The 27,035-nt window shown below is 39.9% G+C and overlaps 1 long non-coding RNA gene across 1 annotated transcript in view; it reads right to left on the bottom strand.

Annotated features, from left to right (window-relative positions):
• Nucleotides 1-4,982: 4,982 nt before the first annotated feature.
• LOC123383904 overlaps nucleotides 4,983-27,035 on the bottom strand; it is a 76,643-nt gene continuing 54,590 nt past the window's right edge. The window contains exon 3 of the long non-coding RNA XR_006594278.1: nucleotides 4,983-6,065. This is a non-coding gene — a long non-coding RNA (uncharacterized LOC123383904). The remainder of the gene's footprint in view (nucleotides 6,066-27,035) is intronic.

The following is a 27,035-nucleotide window of genomic DNA, read 5'->3' as shown; positions in this document are numbered from 1 at the left end:
CCTCTATCACCTAGATATACGCCTATAATGACATGCCCTCTTCCTCAGTCTAACTTAAAGAACTCTTGGAAAAGGATGGTTACACACTGGCACAGCGATGTCTAATAATAAGAGCTTGTGCACAGACCCCTTCCTTGCATGACATCTGGCGCCCTTGACCATCCTCACCCACTGCCTCTGCTTGAGTGGCTACAGGCTTAAATGCCTGCTTCCCTCTCTGCAGGCAGAAGATCTCTGTCCTGCATCTCTGCCAGTCAAGCTATGTCCACAGTCTGTTCTGGCTGTGAAGGCCTGCTCAGTGGAGAAGCGAAAGAATCTTTTTTCCCTCTTCTCCAGAAGGCCGTTATGTTAGTCTGCTCTGGCTGCCAGAACAAAATACCTCCAACTGTATATTTTCTCACAGTTTCTAGAGGCTGGGAAGTCCAAGATCAAGGTCCAGCACAGTTTGGTCTCTGGTGAGAGCTCTTGTCCTGGCTTGCAGATAGATACCTTAGGCCCCGTCTCCAAATACAGCCACCATCAGGGGAGGGGGGCTAGGGCTTTAACATGAATTTTGGGGGGACATGATTCAATCTATAGCAACCACTTAACAGAAGAATGGTTTAGAAAGACCCCAATGTTTGGTGAATATGACTGCTGCCTGTTGGTGGGGGTGGGAATATGTGAGGCTGAAACGAGAAGAATCCACTATAAAGCAATGTGGACCATTGTTGAGGAGCTAAGACCCAAATCAATTGTGTTCACAGGGATAAAATGATTATCATTGCAGACAGGGAGGCTGGAAGTTCAGAAGTGGCTATCATATCATCTTATGCATAACAGGAGGAAAGAAAAAAGCAATACCCTTCAGACTCAGGCACCAAGTGCTTAGTTTTCATTGTCTCTGTGGCTGTGACAGTACTCCTGTCTCTCGGCATTTAGCAGGAGTATTAACGCGTATTAGATCTCTGCTGGGGCTTAATGACAATAGGAATCATCCCAATTCTGAAGGCAATTATTTATCTGGTGACCTTTCACAAAGTGGCGAGTTTTCCTTCAGGATTTTTTTGCAGTGACTGATATTTCCAATAACCTTGTGTCTCTCCCCTCCCCCCAATCAATTGTTGGTATTTGAATGTCGTGAAACTAGAAGCTGTGAAATTAAACCTGCTGTGCTAGCTATGAAAACGGGGAGCTGAGATGAGGCTGTAAGTCCCTCTCATACAATATCAGGGCACCATTATGATACACATTATGGAGAACATTACCGAACTTGAGGCATAACGGACCGCTGTGATGATGGGAACATGTACTGTTGAGCACAGAATGTTTGTCTGGAAGGGTTAATGTCAATTTCTTTAATGCACCCTGCCATGACTGCTGGGTCATGCTGGAGGACTTATTTGCATTTGCTTCCTCAATTTCGATCACAATTAGCTGCGACATCATGGACAATTTCCTTGGCTATCTGTATAGGTGCCTGGGCCAGCCCATCACAACATGTGGACTTCAGATGGGCTTTTATGTATTGGTCTGAGATGTCACTATCATTAAAAAAATTTTTTTTAATGTTTATTTATTTTTGAGGGAGAGAGACAGAGTGTGAATGGGGCAGGAACAGAGAGAAAGGAAGACACAGAATCCGAAGCAGGTTCCAGGATCCGAACTGTCAGCACAGAGACCAACGTGGGGTTCTCACTTGTAAACTATGAGATCATGACCTGAGCAAAGTCCGACACCTAACCAACAGAGTCACCCAGGTGCCCCCATCACTATCATTTCTAAGCACTCAAGCCCTGGGGGACTGCGTTTGTGTCACTGTGATTGGTGGTTGGTCTCAGAAACACTGAGAGGGAGGTGGGCATTCTCATCTGTGACTTACAAATAAGAATGCTCCTCCAGTCAGAGAGTTTTAAAATATAGATTTTATTATTATGCAGGTATGGCAAGGCCAGCAGATCTGGAGTTGGCTGCCTTTGAAAAGAGTTTGTTATACTCACAGATCCCAAGAGAAGGGGCCTGTGAGGAAGAGCGAGGTCAGTCAGGAAGCAGAGGGAGACAGGGAAATGTGGGCAAGAGTGTGGTTTCCACAGGAAGGAATGGACACAACAGGGTAAACAGACTGAGGATTGGCTAATTTGGATAATTTCAGAGGGCTGGGCATCGAGGCTGTCCCTGGTTGCCTGGTACCTGCTTCTGAGGTGATTAGGGAAGGTGGCTAAAGGCCCAGAGTGTGAGGATCCTCTGAGGGCCTGATGAAGGAGGTGTTTAGGGTTTGGGCTCTAGATTAGTTGGTTTGCGTATGAAAGGCACGCTGGCAGGTGAGCCCTTTATTGTCTCCAGCAGTTGGCTAGCCCTGGGAGGGGCAGTCTCTCTAGGATCAGCAAGGCCCCAGATGTTAAAGCATTGGAAACAGATCAATGAGCTGCTATGCATCAGGACTCACAGCCAGTCTGGGGCAGAATGATCATTGCAAAGCAAAACACAGAGGTTTCTGGTACCTAACTATAGAATCATTGTTCCAAGTGGCAGAAGAGACCTCAGGATCATCCTACTTTCCTATATGGATGAAGAAATTGGGGCCCAGAGAGGGCACATGGCTTGCTCCAGGTCACAAGTACTCGTGACTTCATTCTCTGTTCAGTTCCTTTCCCTACCATCCTGTCTTGTCCACTCTATTTCAATATTAAGAGCCTGGACCTGCTCACATGTGCCCCTCACCTCTATGCACAGGAATATAAGGGGAAGTTTCCTCATCCTTTTATCCAGTTCCATATGCAGCTGATTGATTTTGGTCTGGGCCAGTGTCAAAGCAAAAGAAAATTACTGGAAGAGGTGCTTCATCAAACCCTGCTGGGAAGCTCTGTTTTAGAGAAAGGAGCTCTCTACTGAAAATAGACAAGCCTTGTGAAAAGAGAGTTTCACTGTTGCTCTTTTCATAAATTCACCCAGGACCTCACATCTTTTTCCTCATGTAGCCTCAGGTCTGTAACTTTTCCTTTGGTTCTACTACAGTAACCAGCATCAACTGCTTAGAAACTTCTTTTTCCTCCAAGGTGAGAGAGTATAACAAATTTAGCAATTTGTAATTTTGGTTCTCAACTGAGTTTTAGATTTATAGCATGAGCCGTTTGTCCCCAAGCTTGGTCCGCATGGTGGGTGAACAGCCCACAATGGTTCTCAGCCTTGGATGCACATTAGAATCACGTGGGAACACTTTTAAAATACCAATGTCAGAGTTCCCCTTCTCCAGATACTCTGATTTAATTGATCTTGGGTGGGACCCAGGAAATGGGATATTTTTTAATGCTCCCCAGGTGATCCTAATGTGCAGCCAGGAATGAGAATCACTGAGCCAGAAGGAGACAAATGTGACTGACAAAATCAACCAACAGTGACAGAAAAAGGTGACAACCCAGATTCACCTAAGAAGAATGATCCACAGGCCTGAAATACTGAAATCACTAGCCAGATGGTCTTCTCATTTCACACAGGATCCCTCTGCTCCTGCCATTCAACACAAAAGCTGATGACAATGTCCCACCCCCTTAAAATCCTTCAATGGTTCTCCATTGCCTGAGAATAAAGTAAAAAATCCGTTCTGGTTAATATCGCTCCATAACAAACTATCCCCAGATTTCAACCATTTTATTACACTCATGGATTCTGTGAGTCACGACACAACAGGGATAGCTTGTCTGTGCTCCACAGTATCTGGGGTCTCCTCTGGGAAAACTCAAGAGCTAGGAATGGCTTGACAACTGGAGGCTGGAATCATCTGGAAGCGTTTTCACTCACATGTCAGCAGGCAGATGCTAGCTGTCGGCTGGGACCTCCACTGTTAACCCAAGTGACTATCTGTGGCCTCTCCATGTAGCCTGATAGTCTGAGCATCAGAATGGGGGCCTCAGGCCAGCTGGACTTCTTAGTTGGTAGCTCAGCACTGCCAAAAGCAAGTGTCCCAGAGGACAAGGCAGAAGCACATTGCCCTCACTGACCTAGCCCCGGAAACCACATAGCATCCATCCACCATATGCCATTTGTCAAGGCAGTCATGAGCCCACCTAGATTCAGTGGGAGGGGACATATCCCTGCCTCTTGATGGGAGAGGGTGGCCAGGACACATGGTAGAAGATCAGGTGACATGGAAGGTATTATTGGAGCTGTCTTTGGAAAATAGAATCTGCTGCATTGGCATATAAAGCCCTGCAATTATTTCTTTAGCATCAGATTATCTTGATCTCATAGGCAGCCTTCACTCCAGTCAGGCTGAAGTATCTGAAGTCTCCAGAGAACACAGTGCTCTTCCAGGCCACCCTTTCCTCATGTTTTTCCCTTTCCCTACAGTAGCTGGCTCCCCTACTCAGATTCCTCCACCCTAATTCTCAGCCACCCTGTGGGGCTGCACTCAAGCATCTCCTTCTCAGGGAGGATGCTCATGGTGTGCAGGGTGCTCCTTCTCCGTTCGCTCAGCTGTGCCTCTCTCCCTCTCTCTCTCCCTTTATCTCTTTCATCTCACTGCATGCTGCTCAGTTATTCATCTCTCTCTCACCTCACAAATCTCTCAACTTCTTCAGGGCTAAGGCTCTTTTCTTTCAATATCCCCAACACTTAGTAGTGTTAGGCACATAGTAGGTGTTAGAAATATAAAAGCTTTTATTTTGCAGTTCTTCTGATGGGAAATATACATCTTATAAAAGCAAGATTGAAACATTGTACTTGCCTCCTAGGCTTGTAATATTTCTCTAGTATTTAAGGAGGTAGGAAATCCAGTGGGGACTGGGAGTCACTAGAGGTTATCCTGTTTTGCACCATATCAGAATTGTTCCTTAGCCCTAGGAAGCCATTTACATCTCTCTTGGCCTCTCATTCCCATTACAGAAATGCCTCCCTTGAGTGTTGGTGAATAAATTTGTTAATGTTGGCGAAGTGCTTAGAAGATGGAAGGAGCTGCATGTGAGCTAAATATTATTAATAATAATGGTAGTAAGATTGATTATTCATTTCCACGGCACTTCTCCTATTCAGTCTGTGCAAAATTGGAAATTGGTTGTGTTAAATTGGCTTACCTGCTCCATTTGGCCCTGTCAGGAAAATCAATGAGACACACATGAATATTCTCCTATGTACATAGCCATTTTCAAAGTTAGACAATCATCAATATTTATCGTAAGCAGTTATGGAGGGAATGGATGAATACTTAACACACGAGAGCATTTAGGTATTATTAAATGTACTTGGCCAAACAAATTTTAAAGCTATATTTTGGCTTCAACTCACAACAGAAAATCCATGTTTTTAATTAGATACGTGGTCACGTTTGAGACGCTGTCACTTGAAAGGTCTCTGAAATCTGAAGTCAGACAACAACCTTTGAATGGCAGAAGCTCCTCTATGCCCCTATGCCCACCCAGAAGTTCCAGTCAATCGGAAGACACTGTTTCTAGAGATTTCCTGGTTTTATTGATAGATGGCCTAATATCAGAAATGGGAACTTCCTAACCTAAGGCCACACATGCTTCAGTGGACTCTGGATGCCCCCATATTTAGACCTGTGGCAAACTTTGCAGGAAGGGACATTGGCCACTGAGTAGTTTGAAGGAATAGACTCTGATCCCCAAAGCATCAAAGTACAGACCATAGTACAGGAAAGAGCATTCAAGTGGGAAGTGAAAACAAATGGGTTCCAGTCTAGTCCCAGCCACTAACCAGCTGTGTACATGGGACGTGACTTGGGACATGACTTTACCTCTAGGGGATATCTCTGAGGCCTTACTGTTTTCCTCATCTCTAAAATAAACTAGAAAATCTTGGAAATCTTTCTAGAGCTCACTTTCAATAAGTTTATATATGTATTGAGTTTGATGTATGAAGCATCTACATTTGCTTGTTCCTACCTGGTATCCCCTCTCAACTTGCTCAGTGAAGAACTCCAGACACTGGGCTCTTTTTGGTTTTTTGACAGGATCCAAAGTGGCTGTAGCTCCCAAGTTTGGCCCAACTGGGCCTAAAGACTTTGGCTCCTCCCAGTCCTTCTGGGCTCAGATGAAGAGCCATGCCATAGAAGAGAGGTTGCAAAAGCTTTTCTGTAAAGGACCAGATAGTAAATATTTTCAATGGTCCCTGCTGCAGCTATTAAACTCTGCCCATGAAAGTAACCACAGAAAATATCTAAACAAATGGGTGTATCTCTCTTCCCATACAATTTATGGACACAAATATGGACACAAATTTGAATTTCATGCAATTCTCATATATCACAAAATATTATTCTTCTTTGGATTTCCCCAACCATTTAAAAATGTAAAGCCATTCTTCATTCAAAGGAATACAACAAAATCAGGAGCACTGCCCACGCCCATGTATACCTGAAAAGAGTGGTTGTCTTAGACATGCACTTCACTTTGAGGAAGGCCCACCTGTGTGTGAGGGAAGTGACATGGGACACATTCTTCAGGGGCACTCTTTAAAACTTTCCCTGAAGGGCACACAGAGGTCACAAAGAAAGGGAGACTACATGGCTTGGCATCCAGGTCTGATATAACTGGACCCCAGAGACTTTAGTTTCTACTGGTACTTCTGGGCTTAGGGCCAGTGGGTCCTCAGAAACTAGCTGCTCTTGTCTGAATTCTGTTTGGTCAGAAAAAAAGGGCAACGTTCACAGTCTGGACTCATCAGCCATATTGACAGTAAGCTGTGGGGCTGGAAAATGGAAAGCAAAATGGGGAAAATAGAAGGAAAGAGAAGGTGCAAAAACCACAATCAAGTCTAGAACTAAAGAGACATCATCCGTGAAATGGAAAGGATCCCATCTCCACACTCCCATTAATTCCTGGGGAGAGTTAGCATCACAAAGGAAATAAGCTCTACTGAGGGGTGGATCATGTTCTGAGTCTCATATCCCACACCTTAGGAGTCCACCCATAGGGTGCCCCCCCCCCTTGTTTCCCACCAGAGGCAGTAGAGCCAGGATGAGCCACCACTATCACTAACTCAATAAATCTAGTAGTCATATTCTCTACAGAAACAGAAGCAACAGGAGGGAGGGAGGGAGAGACAGAGAGAGAGAGAGAGAGAGAGAGAGAGAGAGAGAGAGAGGTGAAATAAGGAATTGGATCATGCAATTTTGGAGGCTGAGAAGACCCAAGATCTATAGCAGGCAAGCTGGAGACCAAAGAGAACCGATGGTGTAAGTTCCAGTTCAAGGGCAAGAGAAGACCAGTGTTCTAGCTCAAGTGGTCAGGCAAGCAGAGTTCCCTCTTACTGTGCCTTCTTGTTCTGTTCAGGTTTTCAATGGATTAGATGAGGGTCACTCACACAAGTGAGGGCAATCTATTTTGCTTGGTCTATGTATTCAAATGTTAATCTCATCCAGAAACACCCTCACAGGCACACCCAGAATGATGTTTTCACCAAATGTTTGGGCACCCCATACAAACATACATACATACATACATACATACATACATAAAATTAATCATCACACCCTCCTAAAAACAATGGGCTTTCCCATGTAGATCTGTTTATCTCCGTCATGCCTAATGTAAACTTGATCAAGATGGGCTGCTTAGCAACCATACCACATTCTCCTAGAGCAGTCACTCTCTATCCTCAAAAGGACAATTACATAATATTTTCCTCTCTCCTCAAACCCCAGCACTTCCTCCTCACCACTCTCTCTCAGCTAATGACATTGCTTCCTATTTCACTGAGAAAGTAGAAGCACTATGAAGAGAACTTGCAAAAATTGCCAACACAATATCTATCCACCTGACAAAATCTTGGCCCCATTTATCTGACTGTTCCTGTGGAGGAACCCCACATGCTCCTATCCATGTCATCCTTCCCCTTTGTCCTGTTCCTAAACTCTCTAATCTACTGAAGTGCCTCACTCTAGCAATTCTTCCTTATTTTACTTGCATTATGAATTTTTCCCTCTCTTCAGGAGTATTTCCACCAGCATATAAACACAGGGTTTATTTCTTCCATCTTAAACACACACACACTCACACACACACACACACACACACACACACACACACGCATACATATTTTCTCTCAACTTACTTTTATTTCAAGCTACTGCTCAATGTCTTTGCTTCCTTTTATAGGAGGGAGTTGTCTCCAATTCCTTGCCCCTTAAATCTATAGAACTTATTCAATTAGGTAGATAGTAGGCTTTCAACATCACCACTCACATTACTAACTCCAGTGGTCAATTCTCAGTTATTGTCTTATCCACCAGCAGTATTTGACAGAACTTATCTCTCCATCCTCGTTAAAACTCTTCTTTCCTTCAGTTTCTGGGATCTCACACTCTCCTTATTTCTCACCTACTGCACAGATGGCTCTTCCTTAGCTTCCTTTGCTGGTTCTTCCTTGGTTCTTTCTTATTTTTCCTATCTTAGTCTTGGACTTCTCCCTGGACCCTTTTTATCCCTGTTTATAATCACTCTCTAGATCTCTAGATCTCAATCATATCATGGTTTAAGTACCACGAGTATGCTAACAATCTGCAAAATACATCTCTAGCCTGGACCTCTCTGCTGAACTTCTGACTTTAACGCTGAGCTGCCAGCTTGAATCTGTCCTTAGATGTTCAGTGGGCACCTCTGATCTAATAGGGCTCAAACCAAACTCCTGATCCTCCCTCCCCTCCAAACCTCTATGTATTAGTTCCCTGGGGCTGTTCTAACAAAGTACCTCAAACAGAGTGGCTAAACAGAAACTTATTGTTTCACAGTTCTGGAGGCTAGGAGTCTGAAATCAAGGTGTCAGCATGAATGGTTTCTTCTGAGGCTGTGAGGGAGAAATCTGTTTCATGCCTCTCTCCTAGCTTCTTGTGTTTGCTGGCAATTTGGGGACTATCTTGACTTAGAGGCCTCTGCCTTCATCTCTATGTGATGTCCTCCTTGTGTGTGTCTGTCCAAAGTTCCTTTTTTTAAAGACACTAGTCACACTGGGTTAGGAGCCATCCTTCTCCAGTATGACTTCATCTTAACCGATTACATCTGCAACAACCTTATTTCCAAATAAGGTCATGTTCTGAGGTGCAAGGCATTAGGACTCCAACCTACGAATTTGGGGGGGGGCACAATTCAACCCACAGCACTCTCTAGTCATATTCTTTGCTATTTCAGTTGATGGCAACTCCATTCTTCCAGTTATTCAGGCCAAAAATCACTGGAGTTATCTTTGAATCCTCTCTTTTTAATCTCCACACCTAATAAAGCAACAAATTCTACTGGCTCTGCCAGATCCAGGATCTGACCATTTCTCACCAGCTTCACCACAACCACCTGACTCAGACAGCCCTTATCTGTCTTCATTGCTGCAGGAGTTCTACCCTTGCCACCCTCAGTCTCATCAGTAGCTCTAATATAGTAGCAAGAATGATCCACTTCAAATGTCATTCACATCATATCAACACTCTGCTCCCTCCAAATGGGGTCATATCCACTTAAAGAGCGAGCCTAAGTCTTCACATGGGCCCTGCACTATCAGCACCCCAGATGGCTTCTCTCACCTCAATCTCTGCCCCAGTACATTGACCCCCTCTCTGTTACTTGAATGTATCAGAAATTCTCATGCTGCAATGTTTTTCCCAGGGTTCAGTCCTTCACCTCCTTCAAGTGTTGGCCAGAACGTCCCCTTTCAGGAAGACTTTTCCCAAACACCCTAATTAAAACCATAGCCCTCCCCTATTTATGGAGCTTATGGCAAAATAAGTAAACAAATTAATTAATTAATTAATTAATTTAATAAAATGAAATAAAATAAAGCATGGGTGGAAGACATCCTGCTTTCTGGTATAATTAACCTCCTATATGCAAATTATTTTAAGTAATTTGTTCTTAAACCTACCTGGTTTGTGCCCAGACAAGCAGACACAATTAGGTGCTCAGATGAAGTAATTTTTTTAATGTCAAAAATTTTTTTTCCTCCTAGAGTAGGCCAGCTCAAAACTGCCAGAATGTATGGCCATGAACTGGCAGTAGCCAATGTTGCAAGAGATTATAAATCTTGCTCGAGGACAATGTAGATAACTCTGCAAGCTCATACAACATTCATGGAATCCGGGCCATTTTCAGCCTAAAGAAGCTTGTAGCCAGGGGACTTGAGACTTGGTCTCAAAGGAAATGAAGTCAATGTTTTTACACCCTGATCTCATAAACACTGAAATCTTTGGAATTAGTTTAACAGAGACATTGGAATGTTTCTTGCAGTGTGCATTTATTTCATATAACCTTTGGCATTGTTAGGTTACCCCAAACTCTAAATGTTCTGCCAACCAAGGACAGTAAGAGGGAATTCACAGCTCCATCCTGCAGAACTTCTGACCAGGGGCCTCTTACACACCCCTACTATCATCAGAGTCAGCAAGATCTCTCCTTGTTGCAATTGCTGTTCTTCAGTGGCTTGCTCTACTTTCTAGGGCATACTCTTGCTTCTTTGGGATTTCTCCCATTGTCAAGTCTGTCAGAAACCTGAGGCTTCCTTATTTCCTTCCTCCTCCCATAAGCCCTCCCCCCCATCCCACAACCCTGTTGCTCTGCAGGGTTTGTGAATGTCAGAGGTTTGTCTTCATCTGCTTGTATTTTGGGGTTGAAGGGAGTACCTCTTCAAAAGTTTTATCATAAATGTTTTGTCCCTCAGGTAACCATCCTCTATCCCAAACTTCCCTCTTTCCTATATTATGGTAGGATTTATTATCCAAAGGATAATTCAAACTCACCAAGAGTAAGGAACTTGCCCAGGGTCTCACAGCTTGTAAGCATTGGATATGGGGCTTATCCAGTCTGTCTGACTCTCAACTTTCTCTCTTCAATTGTTCAAAACTGCATCATCTCTTACAAACTGAAGGTTGATGGGGGATGGGAGAGTGGGGAGGGTGGGTGATGGATATTGAAGAGGGCATTTTTTGGGATGAGCACTGGGTGTTGTATGGAAACCAATTTGACAATAAATTTCATAAAAAAAAAGAAACTATCAAAAAAACCCCTGTATCTCTTATTTATTGAAGATGGTTGTTATTAACATTGGCATTGGATAGATTGTTTACTCTCTCTGGGAAAATTATTCTTCTGGTTTATTCCCTTAATCCTTCACTCTATTAAATGTCTCCTATTGTTCTCCAAATCCATTTGTTTTTTGGATGAACGTATTTATTTTGGTGATTTTCTCAGTTGCCTCTGTAAGACATTTCTAACTATTCTCCCACTCCCCAAACTTCTTTCATTTAACTTCATATCCAGATCTTACACTACCTTTGGGACACAGGCATAGGGAGTTAATATGACCTGTCTTAAATTCAAATCTTTAAAAATAAAAAGGAAGAGGAAAAAAAGCAGCATTGACCAGTACCCCCCTCCTTCAGCTCTGTCACTACATTTCCACTTGCCTGCTTGATTTCACACCATCTGCTCCATTAAGAGGAGGTTCTCAGTAGAGTTGTCACAAGCATTACAAAGCTTTAACAACAGCTGGTTAAGCATATTTATGTTACAGTAGAAACATGAGGGTTGGATACAATAGCACAATATGAGATTTTTTTTTTTTTTTTTTTTTGGCAAGGAAGAGTAATAGGCAACAGATGTGGTACATGATGTTTTAGTGCTAGAAACTAGCATGACCTGGGCGTTATCTCAAAGGCAGCATAAAACCCAGCTTTAGTCATGTGGAAATAAAAATCAGAGCCTGGACAATAGCAACTCTAGAAAATTTAGCAGAATGACAAACTCTAGGGATTGGGCAAGATGATTAGATGTGAGACACTCAGAAAAAAACTCAACTTCTCTGTGCCTATATCCTTATCTGCAATGCCAGGAATAACAGCATATACCTCATAGGGTTATAACAAGGATTAAATGAGATAATAAATGTAAAGTCCTTAGCTCAGTGTCTAACACATATTAATAACAGCTCAATAGATATTAGGCATTATCATCTTCCTCCCCATCATCCATATGTTATATGAGATTGAGTATTTCCATTGAAGTTTGTGGTCATTTGAGAGGAAGGTATGAAACAATGAAGAAGAAAATGGGTTTTATACATTTATCCATTCACTTAAGTATTTATCAAGTGCTTTCCATGTGCTAGGCACAGTTCCAGCATTGAAGATACAACAATAAAAAAGAAAGAAAACATCTCTGTCCTTGTGGATACTTTGTTGCAATGAAAAAACATAGAAATAAACCAAGAGAAAAATAAAATACACAAACAAAAATATCAGAATAGGATATGCATCCTACAAATACATAAACAAGTTGCTCTGACAATGACTGGGTGTATACTTTAATTTGGAGGGTCTTGAATAATAAGCAAGAGACCATAGTGTGAAGATCAGAGGGTAGAGCATCCTAGACAGAAGAGACAGCAGTGTAAAGGCCCTACGGTATAAAGAAAGTGATATGTGTGAGGAGTGGAAAGGAGTCCATTATGGAGTATAGGTGGGTAGAAGGGAGAGTGGTATTTAATGAAGTCAGAGAAGTAGGCAGGACCAGGTTATATAGGGCTTTATAAACCAGAGCAACAAGAGTTTGAATTCTATTCTACATGAGATAGGGCAACCAGACTAGCAAGTACTGGATTAGTATTCTCATAGTAAACAGGTATATAAATAGAAAAACACAAAACAATGACTTTCAGATATTGAATAAGAGGCAGAGCAAAACTTTAATCCTTGAGAGCAAAGACACACATGAAATGAGTCTCTTCATCACCTTGGCATCCTGAGTGGATGCACTTTCTGGAACACAGTGTAGAGAATTAGAGCATGAACAGAACACAGTAATCTCACTGAGCTGAGTAGGCAAAGATCAGAGTGTGGGGATGCTAAGGCAGCTGGAGATTTATAGGCAGAGTACCAGAAAGGAAGGAGCCATGCAAAGAAGGAATTCAAGGAAATTTGCATAAGAGTCCTCTTAATTCTTTGACCAAATATTAAGACACACGTGCAAAGTGTAAGGCCCTATAAGGTCTGGCTGAAGACAGCTATTGGGGAGCTGTGAGCGGAACAGAGATTTCAAAGGGCAAACAGTGCCCTGAAGGACAGATGGGACACAGTATAAGGGAAAAAAAGAAAACAAAAACAAAGCAATAGAAACTAGTTAACTGAAGCATAGAGAGAAAAAGTCTGAAAAAAATGGAAGAGAGCCTTAATGATGTGCGGGATATTATCAAGCAGCCTAGCTTGTGTAATTGGAGTCCCAGGAGGAAAAAAGAAGTATTTGAAGAGGTAACACTCTACAAGTTTCCAAATTTGATAAAAAATATTAACCCACAGATCCCAGCAGTTCCAAAATCCACAAGCAGGGTAAACACAAAGAAAATCATACCCAAGCACATCAAAGCCAAATTGCAAAATAAATAAATAAATAAATAAATAGATAGATAGATAGAGAAAATATTAAACGCGGTCAAAAAACCCACAAATGCATACTACATATATAGGAACAATGATAAGAATTAACACCGTCTTCTCATAAGAAACGACAAACTAGAAAACAATGGAACATCTTTAAAATGCTGAAAGAAAAAAGTCACCTAGAGTTCTGTATCCAACAAAAATATTCACCTCCACCAAATGAAGGCAAAATAAAAATATTTTCTGATAAACAAAAGGTGTGAGAATTTGTTTGTCATCAGCAGCACTGTACTGCAAGAAGTATTCAAAGGCCTAGAAATATGGATGGTTTGGAGAGACAGAAGTAAGTTGGATAAATATGAGATAAGACAGACAGGGAGGGAGAGATAGAGGAGAGATAAGAGGATCACAATAATGCCTTCATCAGATTGCTAAATCAAAATGTCCTTCAGGAAAAGGAAGGAAATAATACCAGAAGAAACCCATACCTATACATAGAAATGAAGAGTTCTATTTATTATAAATATGTAAATAAATATAAAAGACTTACTTACCCCCTTCCATAATGTCTTAAGAAATAAATGTTTAAAGCAAAATAATAAGAATGTATTATGCAGTTTATTACATGTATAGATGTAAAAATGTATGATAATAATTGTAACAAGGACAGAAGAGGGTAAGTGGAAGCATACTGATGCAGGCTTCCTATATACATGAAATAGTATAATATTTTTCCAAGCTAGATTGTATTGTTAATAGAGTATATCTATTATAATCTCAGAGAACCCAGTAAAAATAAATAAAAAATAAAAATGAAGTATAGAATTGTCAACAGAGGAAATAAAATAAAATAATAAAAAATAATTAACAGGGGTTCCTGGGTGGCTCAGTTGGTTGAGTGTCCAACTTTGGCTCAGGTCATGATCTCACAGTTCATGAGTTTGAGCCCACATCAGACTCTGTGCTGACCGCTCAGAGTCTGGAGGCTGCTTCGGATTCTCTGTCTCCCTCTCTCTCTGCCCCTCCCCCACTCATGCTCTGTCTCTCTCTTTCTCTCAAAATAAATAAACATTTTAAAAAATTAAAAAAAAATTAACAAACCTAAATGCATGGTAAAGGGGGAAAATGGAACAAATCCAGATAATGCAGATAGTAAAAAGTATCAAGATGATAATCTTAAACTCAGTTGTATTAACTATATTAAATATAAATGGACTCATTACTCCAATTTAAAGGGGAGACATCATCAGACTGGATAAACGATTAAGATTCATCTATAGGCTGTTTATAACATATATGCTTTAAATATAGAGATACAGATAAATTTTTAAAATTTTTTTAACGTTTATTTATTACTGAGAGATGGAGAGACACAGAGTGTGAGCAGGGGAGGGGCAGAGAGAGAGGGAGACACAGAATCTGAAGCAGGCTCCAGGCTCCAAGCTGTCAGCACAGAGCCGGACGCGGGGCTGGAACCTACAAACTGTGAGATGACCTGAGCCGAAGTCAGTTGCCTAACCAACTGAGCCACCCAGGCGCCCCTAGAGATACAGATAAATTTAAAATACAAGAATGAAAAAATATACAATGTAAACATTAGATATAAGAAAGCAGAAATAGGTACATTAATATCAGGCAAAGTAGACTTTAAGTAAAGGAGTAAATTAGAAATCAAGGGGTATTTCATAATAGAAGAGTCAATCCATTAATATATAATAAATTCTAAATGTGTATGCATCTAATAACAGAATTTCAAAATATATGAAGCAAAAACTGACAGAACTAAAGGGATAAATAAATCTACAGTTACAACTGGAGATTTTTAACACTTTTCTTTCAGTAGTTGGTAAAACAAGTGATGTGTTATAATGGGAAGCCATTGGCAGGTTTGGGCTAGGGCAAACATGATCTTATTTGATATATAAAGACCTCTCTGGCTACAAAGTGAAGAATGAATTGTAGAGAACACACACACACACACAAAAAGGAGGCTATTACAATAGACCAGGTGAGAATGTTAGTGGTATGAACTAAGGTTATGGTAATGGCGCCAAAGAAAATGGACAAATCTGAATGTGTCCTGTTGAAACATCCACAACCAGCCATGTATAAGACCCTTCTGGGCATAGAGTTAATCAATCTTTGGCTCCAATTCTCCTACAGTAAAATTGGAACAAAGAACAAATAGTAGTTACTCGGCAAACCCAAAGTTAATATGGTCCTGCCCACCCTTGGATACTAAGTAGAATCAATCAAGTTCAAGGCAGATCAGAAGTAGATAATTTTGCTGATGCTAAGATTGTCAAACCTTCATAGAAAAGATTTTTTGAATGTGAATACAGAGTCCAGATTACATTTTTAAGCTTGATGCTTTCAAGAACATTTAAATTCCTAATTTTTTAAAATGTTTATTTATTTTTGAGAGAGAGACAGAGTGCGCTAAATTCCTAATTTTGTAGCTTGGCAATTAGCTTAGACATTCTTGGCAGGACATATCAGTAGTCTCTCTCTCTCTCTCTCTCTCTCTCTCTCTCTAGTCGTACCTTGTCTGTAACTATTTGTGCTGGGTCCAACTTCCCATCTTTGTTCTTCATCAAGCTTTCAGGCAGGCAAGTGAGCTGGAAGCGGACCTTTCAGTATGAACAACTGAAGACCTGAGTGTGTTGGGTAGGGGCCTTTCCTACAACTGGTGATTAATGAATGCTCAGGAAGGATATCACAGGGCATAAGATCTACTCCCACTCACACAGACAAAAATGCAGCCCTCTCAGACTGGGAATGAATACAACCCGACCGCAATTTATAGATACTTATTAAAAATTTTTGTGTGAGTTGGGCCCTGTGTGTACTAGGCTATGATGACAGAATGGTAAAAAGCCTGAACATTTCTTGTTCTCATGAAGTCTACTGTTGAATGAGGAAAACAGACATTAAACAGATAGGCAAGTAAGTAACAACAATTGTGCCAGAAGTGATGACTGAGAGGCATTTGACAACATATAACACCACTGTGGGGGGTTACGGCAAGTGATCCAGAGGAAATGATCCTTAATCAGAGCAAAACTGGATAAAGATAAGGGAATGAGCATTCCAGGCAGAGAAATGCCAAGACCTCTGGAAGGAAAGAAAAGGTATTTGAATGGTTGCAAGTAAGCCATGAGGCTAGAGAAACAGAGACAGGGAAAGGTTAAAAGAGGCTGCAGGACTAGGCAGGAGCCAGATCATGAAGGGATTTTATTTCCTATGAATAATAGAACAGTGGGGATCCAATATAGAGCTTTAAGCTTTAATATCGTGTATTAATACACTTTAATATAGTGTACTTAATACAGCGCAAGAGAGGTTTTCCAAGATGGAGATCTGGGAGCTTAATCTATTGTTGCAGGCCAAAGTTTGAAATGCATTCATCCGGGGCTTTAAGATTCACGGAAAATCACCACAGAGTACCAGAGTCCTGGGGTTACCCTATGTGGAGAGAGAAGGCCAGTGGTGGACTGTGACTGAAGCTTTAAGCTGGCAATGATTAGGAGGAGATTCAGACCCCATATCTCAGGAGCTGAAGGAGCCACCTGGAAAACAAGACTGCGCTGCCCATTAACACAACATCCTCTATCTTTGATCCAATTACTGAATTAGAAAGGGGAATTTTAAGACAAATGGAAGTTTTTAACATTAATCACCATCTAATGATGGCAAAGCCTGGGAGATGTCAGGTTCCATTTGATAGATTTATCCTGCAAGTGATATGTACGCTGATGGTTGAGGAAATTAATCGTTTGACTTCATGGAGGACTGACAGGATAAACGGACTCTGACAGGCTAAATTAAGAGGAGGATGTTACAGAATGTAAAATACCAACTTCATATTGTGAGTGTAATGCTTTAGAGGTTTTCGGTACTGGTTTCTAAGCCTGCACATATGTTTAAATAAATGAAAATTCAGGAGAGGACACTACCTTGAAGACATTACATTATAGCAGAGCAATGAATAATTTACAAGTGACATTTTCCAAACATGTGCATTTTTAAAAAAATGCACAGATTTATAAAAAAGAATCAAATAAGGTAAAGCAAAATAAACCAATTTTAGGCTTATATTTTCAATTTTAGTGTACATGTAAATTTCTTGAGATAGAAATCTGTCTCATACATCTTTGTATTCCCAGTAAATGCTAGTTGCAAAGATGTGCAGCGTATCAATCAGTATCAGTATTGGTTATTGGGTAATTAGCAAACATTTACCATTTTTAATTTATATAATACTGGATAATAAACATACAAATTATTTTTATGTACAAAAATGAATTGCAGGATTCCACAGAACACATACTTCACTAAACCACTAACCTCTGGATAATATGGTTAAAATGTTTTAATCAAAGCAATACAGTATTTTTCAGAGCCAAATATGTGGAACTAATTTAATTATTAGTTTTTCTGTATGAAGAAGATAAACTATTCTCATTTTCCCTTGTTTAATGTTTCCAATATTATTTTCAATGGGATCACTTCCTTTCTAAAGAGAAACTCTTATAACAAAGCTGTGATTCATTGATTGAGTTTTGTTCCTACCAAACTTTTATGGTTTTTGCATGTGTTTCCTTTTGAGGCCATTATTTGTACCAAATCCAATTCATCCAGCTTACGCTTTACAGATCTGAACTTTGGCAAGGATATGGTTTCCATCAATTTTAGTCATAATAAATTTCACCATGTGCAGTTTTAACTACTGTCAGTTTTATTTTGTGTTAATTTTTTTCTGCCAATAGTATTCATTATGAATTGGAGAAAAATCCATCAAAAAACTTCAAACAATACTGTAAAATGTAGAAATATAGAGAGGTTAGAGCTAGGGTTACATAGAAGTTGTGAGTAAGTATGAGATGAGACAGGAGACGGGAAAGAGAGAGACAGAGGACAAGGAAATAATACCTCTATCAGATTGTTAAGTCACAAATGTCTACCTTCATTAAAGGAAATGCTTATTATTTGAGCTCTTATGCCTGGCATATTTCATTGAGGATAAAGTTTACACCATATTTTCACTAAAAAAATCACACTAATCTGTTAACAAATTTCATAAATGCTGAATCACAATCTTCTTGCAAAATTTTATAATAGCTCCTTATCTTGAAAGGGTCCCTCTTTTTTTTTTTTAATGTGTATTTATTTTGGAGAGACAGAGTGCGTGGAGGGGAGGCACAGAGAGAGAGGGAGACACAGAATCTGAAGCAGGCTCCAGGCTCTGAGCTGTCAGCACAGAGCCTGATGCGGGGCTCAAACCCACTAACTGTGATATCATGACCTGAGCTGAAGTCGGACGCCTAACTAACTGAGCCACCCAGGCGCCCCTAAATTAAGATTTTAAAGTAATCTCTATACCCAACATAGGGCTCAAATGCACAACCCTGAAATCAAGAGTCACATGCTCCACTGATTGAGCCAGCCACATACCCCTGGAATAGGGTCCCTCTTCTGAAACTCATCTTTCAAACATAATACTTTAAGCACTTTTCAGAAGTGAGAACCTGGACCTGAAATCCAGGAGACTTACTTAAGGCTGGAGACAGAGCCTGAGGGTCCCCATGTACTACCTTCTGCTCTCATCCAATAAAAGACTCATTCTCCGGGAGACTGCTATGAGGCAGTACTTTTTCCATGTATTTTTGACCACAGGCTTCTTTGTGAATTCAATCATTTACCCATTTTTGTAATAAGTTATCTATCTTTATTAATTTGTAGGTGCTCTTTATATTTTTACATATTAATCTTTTATCACATGTATTGCAAATATCATTTCCCAAGCTGTGGCTTGTCTTTTCACTAGCTTTCTGGTATCTGTTGATGAACAAAACTTCTTAATTTTAATATACTGAAATTTAGCCACTTTCATTTAAAGATTCTTCTTTAAGAAATACTTTTGTACTCTAAAGTCATGAAACTCTATAGTATATTCTAAAAGCTTTATTGCTTTGTCTTTCATAGTTATGATTTCACTCTATTTAGAATCACTTTTGCATATATGTTATTTGGAAGAGGTGCAGTGTCATTTTTTTCACTCAATTTTCCCAGATCCATTTCTTGGAAGATAGTCTTTTTTTGCTGGTTATCACTGATTTGTAGTGGCGGCTCTGTCATATGCCATGTCTGTGTATATACATCACTTTTGTGTTCATTCCTCTTGCATCTCAGTCCTATCTTCTGTCCCTGTACTTTTGTCTGAAGTAAATCCTTTAGAATTTCTGCTGATGGCAAACAGTATCAGTTTTTGTTTGCCTAAATGTCTTCAGTTCGCCCTCATTCTTGGAAGATATTTTTGCTGGATATGGAGTCCTAAGATGGCGATTATTTTATTTCAGCACATTATTGCAATGTATTTTGGCTTCCATTGTGGCCATTGAAAAGAAAGCTGTCAATCTAATCACTGCTTCTTTGCAAGCAAGCTATTTTTCTCTTCTCTGGCTGCTTTTAAGATCTCTGTGTAAAACAAAGAACAAACAACAACAACAGACAAAACAAAACAAAACAAAAACACACCCAAAACAAGATCTGCTCTTAGTCTCTGATGTGCTGTACTTTCAGTACAGGTCTAAGTGTACTTTTTGTTTTGTTGTTAGTTTTCTGTTCAGAATTCATGGGAATTTTTAAACTTAACGTACATTTTATCATAAAGAAGCAGTGTTTCATCCCCGCTTCCCATTCTTTTTTTTAGAATGGGAAAGACTTGAGTATATTTGCCTATATGCAGGAGAAGGGATCAGAGGAGAAGGTGACGGTACAGAAAAGAGGCTAATAATTGATGGAGTGACAAAGCATGGGCACATAGCACAGGCAGACGACAGTGCCTCAGTTAGAGGAAGTAAGGGTGTGGATGTTGCTGAGTAGTGAGCAGAAAAGGTAATGGTATTTTGCATGATGGATTCCACTTTGTAAAGATGGATCATTCAGCATTTACTAATTGTATTAGGTTCCAGAAACATAGTGGTGTCCAAAACACATATATGCCTTGTCTTCGTGGAGCTTACATCCCAAAGGGAAAAACAAAATATATAAGTAACAAATAAAAAACAACAGCAACAACAACAAAAAAAAACCCACCACTTGTGAAAGTGCTACGAAGGATATTGACAGTACATATAATAAAGAACAAAGAGGTTAAGGTTGGCATCTCTGGGTGGTGACATTCAAGTTGACATCTGGAGAATGAGAAGTCAAGCATCCTGAAAGAATTTTCCAGGAATAGGAATGGCAAGTACAAAGGCCTGAAGTGGGAAAGAGCTTTGGACATTCTAGGCTTTCAGAAGATCAGAGTGGTTAGGTTATAGCAAGTGAAAAGAAAGAGTGGGCAAGGCAAGGTTAACCAGATACTTAGGGATACAAATCACTGGGAACTTTGTATTTTTGTCCAAGTTAAATGATTAATCACTAAACATCTTTTCTTTAAAAAGACAGTGATTTGATATGACTGTCCTCAAACATGATCATTTCCTATTGCTCCCATTTTGTTCTGTTCCAGGTGAGACTAGTCATTAATCCAGCATGTAGGCTTCTCTCAAAAGTGGTGTACATGTATATGTAATATAGAGTTTGTATATATTATAAACATATGCATCTATATACACATTTATAAGATATTTTGCCATTGTTTTCAAAACATGGTATCATTACATTCATATGGCATACCCTTTGCTGCATCTTGATTTTCTTATTCAATAAATACCTCACGGAAACTTTCTTATGTTAGTTAATATAGCTATTATTTTTTTTCTTTTTATTTATTAAAATTTATTTAAATATTTATTTTAGAGGGATATATAGAGAGAAACAGAGTGTGAATAGGGGAGGGGCAGAGAGAAAGAAAGGAGACACAGAATCTGAAGCAGGCTCCAGGCTCCACGCTCTCAGCACAGAGCTAGAGGTGGGCTCGAATCCGTGAACCTTGAGATCTTGACCTGAGCCAAAGTCAGATGCCCCTTTTTTTTTTCTTTCTAACAGCTCTAACATATTAAGCATTTCCTTATGTTGTGATGACTGTTTCCTATTTTGGGCTGGGTTAGGTAACACTGAAACGATCTTTCAGGTGTACCCTTACCTATTCACGTTGACATTCTTATAGGGCATCTTAGAAGTGGAATTGCTTGATCAAATGATGTGTGTACTTTTTCCTTGAATATGTTTCCAAATTCTTTTTGAAAATTCTTATTAGTTAACATTTCTACCAGCAGTATATGAGAGTACTCTTTCCCCATATTCCTATTGTGTTGATTTTTTTCCTGACTGATGAGTGTAAATATTTATATTTATATTTATATTTATATTTATATTTATATTTATATTTATATTTATATCTATATGTGTGTGCATATATATGTATTTTTATTTTTTTAAATATTTATTTATTTATTTTTGAGAGAGAAAGAGAGAGAGAGCAAGCAGGGGAGGGACAGAGAGACAGAGGGAGGCACAGAATCCAAAGCAGGCTCCAGGCTCTGAGCTGTCAGCTCAGAGCCCGACATGGGGCTTGAACCCGTGAATTGTGAGATAATGACTTTAGCTGAAGTCAGATGTTCAACTGACTGAGCCACTCTGGCACCCCTACATATGTATTTTTAAATCATAAATACATACGTGTATATATATGTGTGTGCACATATATAAAATTTGGTACTTTGTAATGAAGTGAGCATCTTTTTATCCACCTGCTTACTATTTGTACTTTCCCTTCTATGAATTATTTGTTTCTTTGCCCATTTTACTAATATACTACTCGTTCCCTTCTTGTCTTTTTGAAAGATATTATTACACAGTAAGAATATTAACTGATCTCTACATTGTAAATAGTTCTTCAGGTTTTTGTTTTGTTTTTAATGACTTTATAATATCTTTGACCACAGGAAAATATTTTGTATATAGTCAAATGTATTTGTTGTTTAAGCTTCTAGATTTAGTCTTGGTTAAGAAGTTCTCTTTCAATCCCTCAGGTGTACGTGAAGTATTGTCATGTTAGCAGAAGCTTTCCCATGCTGGAGCCGGGGAATGAGAGGAGCCCTTCACTCAGAATGGCTTCCACTCCATGCCTCAGCAGGGGCTGGTGGCTGGCTGCAGTCAACCCACATGGACTCCCATGCAGAACTGCCATAACTCAAAGAATTTTAACAACTATTTACGAGCTCCAGTGAGCTGACAAAAAAAAAAAAAAAGAATTCATCTAGGGGCCCAGAATCCAGAAGGGGAATACTGTATTGATCAGAGCAAACAGAACCATACTCAGCAAACAGAGCTAAAGAAGGAGGAGAAAACCAATGTGAAGAAAAGTAACAATGAAAGAGTCCAAGAAGATTAGCATGCATTACATAAAAGACTTTCTGAAGCCAAAAAATGATTTCCCCAATAAATAGTTAAGTAGATAAATTAAATGAAAGACAAATCAGTCTTAGGATGAAAATTAATGTCTGAAGAAACATGGAATTATCTTTGAAAGCAAAGCGCAAAAAAATACCTCTGGGTAAAGGTAAGAGAGTTTGAAAATTGACCCAGAAAATCTAATGTATAGGTTAGGAAAGGAGAGAAAGAAATAGAAAAAAACAGACAAACAAAAAACCAAAAAACTAAGTACGGTTAAATCCCACAGCAATGTGATAGTGGGGTCCAAGAGGTCAATTGTAGAGGTGAGCATTATCAAGAGATCAAGCATGCCTAGGGGCTGCCTGTATCACCTGTCAGCATGGAATCCCCTAGATATCCAGCTGTGTAACCTAAAGTCATCGGGCCCAGCTGTGGTTGGGCACTACCTGCTGACAACTCTCTGCTCCAGCCTGTATTTCAGTGGGAACAATTCTGGGTGCTGTGGCTGGTTGGGATATCTAGGTTGATAGTAGCAATTCCTGGAATCAACCAGTTAGTTGGTGCCCATTTCATCCATCAGTCTGATCTGGGGAGATTGGGTAAGGAGAAAATTGGGCCCATTCCTGAGGTGAGGGTGCCTACGTTTTCTCTACCCAGCTCTATTGTCATTACCTCTGCATCTCTTCTGCTCTCTGCCACACAGAGCACAGTATTTGGGGCCACTCCTGTTTGAGATGGGAGCTGGGCAGGTGAGAAAGTCATATCTAGCAGTGATATGGATTTGCATGTCATGGTACATAATGGTATGTGCCGTGGGACAGTACATAATGCACTGCAATAAAAGAAGTTTGCCTTCGCTAAAGAAAAACCTGCCGATTGAAGCCACTTATCAAGTTCCAAGCAGGATCAGAGAGAAATGACACTGGCATAAGTATCGCTTTGTAAAATTCCTGAGCTAGGATTAGAATAAAAATTGACAAGCTTCGAGCCAAAAGTAATAAATAAGCAACAAAAGAAAAATGATCAGACTGGCATTTGCAACATAGGGCATTAGAAGATGGTGAAATAATATTAACATTATATAAAGTAAAAAGGACTAAAATTCAGGGAACGTATTCCTACCAAAGACAGCATTTCCTTTCAGGGCAAAAGAAAATTATCTGAAAATGGGCAAGATTTAGAAGATGTATCACCTAACTGCACTGAGCTCCTCTCAAAAATATTCAAAAAAGGTTATTAGCCCAAAATGAATGAACAAGAAGAAACTGTAAGATAGAGGATAATGTGAAGGAGAGGAAACCATGGTTAGCCACAGAAGCTGCCAACTGGATAAGTGTGGGTTAAAAAAAAAGTCTGATTTATGTTTCACAAAATATGGTGGGCTAGATATCCTGAAACCTTCTTGGTATAAAACACTTGAAAATATTAGCTAAAACATTAAAGTCCCCTTTTAAATGTAGTCTAAGCTGCAACAAAGTACAGATTTTTTTTTCAATGGCTGGAAAGAAGTGAGTTCACAAGTCAGAGTTAAGTGGACTCTGACCCCAGAGTCCAGAGTACCCCCAGTGGCTACTCTCTGGGGATATTTGCCAAAGCTTTTCCTTTATCCACCACATGCAGTGGAGATGGGAGACCAAGCCCAGCCTGTGCAGGATGGGGAATGTGACCAGAGACCCCTTGTGAATCCCTAACCATGAAGATGTACAAGCCCAAGGAAGACGTAAACTAGAAAAATACCACTGTGCAAAGGCAGAGACAGAGAAAATTTCTGTCTCAGTCAGCCTTGGGTGAAGCAGAAATAAAAAGCTCCTTTGAGAATGTGCCACTGTAGGCTGACTGGCATGCCGTTTTCAGATCCAAATTTACTCTATTGGCATGACTGAAAAAACAGCAAAGTAAGAACTTCAGATGGATTTGTATCCCCAGATGTCTGATGAAAACAAACAGAAAATGCTTTCAGGAGAAATGCACTCTCAACTCCTCAAAGAATTCCCCCAAATTAAGTTCTAGTAGAGGCAAAGTCAGTAAAAATACAAGGAAATGGGGTTCTAGGAGCCAAATCAGCAGAAGCAATAAAAAAAAATGGAATCAGACATCAGAGAATGAAAATATTGAAATTGCTGGAAAATTAACGTAGATAGCTCTCATGGGCATAACATAAAATGAAAGAGCAAGTTACAGAATGTCTATAGTTCGATATTCTCTATAGAGGTTTTCATTTTCATTTTATTTTTATTTTTTTAATTTTTATTTATTTTGAAAGAGAGAGAGAGAGAGCAAGCTGGGAAGAGGCAGAGAGAGAGGGAGACGCAGAATCCTAAGCAGGCTCCAGGCTTTGAGCTCTGAGCCCGACTCAGGGCTCAAACTCATGAACCATGAGATCATAACCTGAGCTGAAGTCGGACACTTAACTGACTGAGTCACCCAGGTGCCCCTGTATAAAGGTTAAAAGGGAAAAATAGACTATTTAAAAACATGTTAATACTAGGTTAACATAAGGAATAATTACAGAAACAAAATTAAAAATACCAACCACATAAACAGAAGCTATCAAACAATTAAGAAAACACCAGGTCTCACTAGTTTTGCAGATTTGTTTTACCAAAATGTATAGGATCACATAATTTCCAGTCTTACACAAACCCTTCCCGGTAAAAAGGACTGTCACCAGTCTCATTCTGAGAGGCTGCTACAACTTTGATATCGAAAACTAGACAAGGACAAAGTGAGAAAGGAGAGTTACAGTCCCATCTCCCTTCTCTACACAGATGCAATAATCCTTAGTAAAATATTAGCAAACCAAACCCAGCGAGGTATGAAAAAATAATCCATCATGACCAGGTAGAGTTTATTCTACAAATGCAAGGGTAATTTTACATTATAAAACCTATTAATGCTCTTCACCGTATTAACAGAATCAAGAAAAAAATATGATTACGCCAATAGATGAATTAGTAGCTGGTAAACACTGTGCTCCATCATAGCACCTGCTATGCTTTTGTTAAAATTAACAGATGCAGAAAAAGCAGCCAATAAAATCTCTTTAAAAATCATGATTAAAAACAAAACTTCAACAACTAGGACAGAAGGAAATTTCCATAACATTACACAGGATATCTATCAAAAATTTATTTTCCATTTGACATTATTTAGTAAAATAAAAGACATTCACCCTAACTAACATCCAGAAATTTCACTTTCAGGTTTTCACCTAAGAGTATATACCAAGAGTATGAACAAGGATGGTCAAAGCAGCGTTATTCTTAAAACAAAAAGCTGGAAACAATTCAAATGTCCCTCCGGAGAACAAATAAATTTTGGTAAGGTCATATGACAGAATATTACACAGCAGCGAAAAATAAACATACTATATGCACTAATATGGACAACCATCTCAGATGTTACATGAAATAAAATAAAAAGAGCAGGACTGAATTGAATTGTGTTTCCCCCAAATTTCTATGAAGTACTTCAGACTGTGACTATATTTGGAGATAGGTATTTTAAAGAAGTAATTAAGGTAAAATAAGGTCATATGAGTAGATGCTAATCCAATATGACTAGGTATCTTTGTAAGAAGAGGCAATCAGGACACAGACAATACACAATCAAGAGGTGACCATGTGAAGACACAGAAAGAAGGCAGCCACCTGCAAGCCAAGGAGAGAGCCTCAGAAGAAACAAGCCAGCTCCTCCTTGACATGCTGGTGCCCAGGGAGCCATAAATACATGGAATTCTGTGTGTTTAGCTCTTTTCAGAGATCATGTCTTTTAAGCCCTTCTCTGGGACTCTCTAATGCTGGTCTCCAGGCTTGCAACTAACCCATCAAGGAGAAAATCCTGCACTGATTCTCCTCCTCAGTGCCCCACAGAATCTGCAGACTCAAACACACCCAGAATTCAGCAACCCCCACAGCTGCCTGACTCAGAGAAGGCAGGTACGTTGGTGCTGGGAGAGAAGCATCAGCAGGCTATGTGCACATGGCCGGTGGCCCAGGATCTTCAGCCTTCTGTGTGTTTTGTAAGAGTTCCCTGTGATGGCTAATCATTCGTGTACCTGGCCAACAAGCACTTGTGGAATGCCTACTGTTTACTGGGCAATATGCTCCAAGCAGGGGATATAGGGTGAACCAAAGCAGGTCCTCATGGGGCTCAGGCAGAGTCCAGTGGGGGCAAATAGACCTCACTGAATGACCACACAAGGAGTTGGAACATGGCAGCTGTGTCAAATGCTGTACGGGGAGAGGGGCCCAGTGCAATGAGGATGCAATGTGAACATCTGATGGAGTCAGGGAGGTCAGGAGTGACTTCCATGAAGGCACAACTCTGGAGCAGGGATTTA

This window comes from Felis catus, chromosome A2 (genome assembly GCF_018350175.1).
Source record: "Felis catus isolate Fca126 chromosome A2, F.catus_Fca126_mat1.0, whole genome shotgun sequence".
Classification (NCBI taxonomy): Eukaryota; Metazoa; Chordata; class Mammalia; order Carnivora; family Felidae; genus Felis; species Felis catus.
The sequence above is the reverse complement of the archived record's forward strand: the minus strand, read 5'-3'. Positions and strand labels throughout refer to the sequence as shown.